The sequence below is a fragment of the Galeopterus variegatus genome, unplaced genomic scaffold (genome assembly GCF_000696425.1).
Source record: "Galeopterus variegatus unplaced genomic scaffold, G_variegatus-3.0.2 Scaffold5199, whole genome shotgun sequence".
Lineage (NCBI taxonomy): Eukaryota > Metazoa > Chordata > Mammalia > Dermoptera > Cynocephalidae > Galeopterus > Galeopterus variegatus.
Genome location: NW_007731310.1, coordinates 142,596 through 143,819, shown reverse-complemented (window position 1 = coordinate 143,819; position 1,224 = coordinate 142,596).

Sequence of the window (1,224 nt, the reverse complement as noted above, 5' to 3'; positions counted from 1 at the left end):
AAGCCAATGTTTCAGTTTGAGTTTAAGGAAAGAAAAAAAGTGATATTCCAGTTTGAAGATAATCAGAAAGGAAGAACTCCCTCTTAACTGTGAAAGGGTCAGCTTTTTTGTTATATTAAGTCCTTCAACTGATTAGATGAGGCCTACCCACATTAGGGAGGGCTTTCTTCTTTACTCAGTATACAATTCAAATGTTAATCTCATCCAAAAACATTCTCTTAGAAACACCCTAAGAAAGGTTTGACCAAATATCTGGGCATCTCATGATCCAATCAAATTGACACATAAAATTAATCATCATATCATGTGATATTAAGTTCCATTCTTTAGCTTAGTGTCAAAATTTTTTTCCAATTAAAAACATATTGGGTAGATTTTTGTTTCTGTATTTTGTTGTTGTTGTTATTTATTTTATTATTTTCACTGAGCTTTCATATGGATTGAACACAGACCAATATTCATCAAGCATCAACTATGAACTCTACAAAATGCTGTATACTTGACTGATTCAATCCAAACCTCAGTGGTGCAATCCCCCCAGAGCACTTCAGGAAGATAAATGACAAATGAACGTAAGACACCACACAAGTGAAACCATGCATCATAAGATTATTTCTTCCACCAAATGCACACAAATTTTATTCTCAGGTCTGACACACCAAGGGCAAAAAGGACTGAGGCAAAGATGTGTAGAGTATATTATAAATCTAACTGACAAGCTTTAAAAACATAAATTCATTATTATCATTAATAAATGTTAGTTAGGTACAGTGGAACCATCAGTGGTTTAATTGTTAATTGTTCAGTAAGCAAACTTTCACTCTGAGTAGTATCTTTAAGCAACTTAGGGATCTGCTCTAATCACCTGGTTGATTAAAACCAGTGAAGCCTGGTTGTAAATATTTATAGATTTATGTCAACAAAATATTTCTCATGGTTCTTTATAGCCGCATAAAGGAAAAGAGGAGAAACAATGTATAAACTAAAATAAAAATCAAAAAGAATATAGCCTTTACAAAAATTAACTCAAAATGAATTATAGCCCTAAATGTAAAACACAAAACTATAAAACGCCTAGAAGATAACATAGGAGGAAACCTAGATAACCTTCAGTATAGTGATAACTTTTTAGATATAACACCAAAGGCACAGTACATGAAAGAAATAACTGATAAGCTGGAGTTTATTAAAATTTAAAACTTCTGTTCTGAAAAAAAAAAAAAA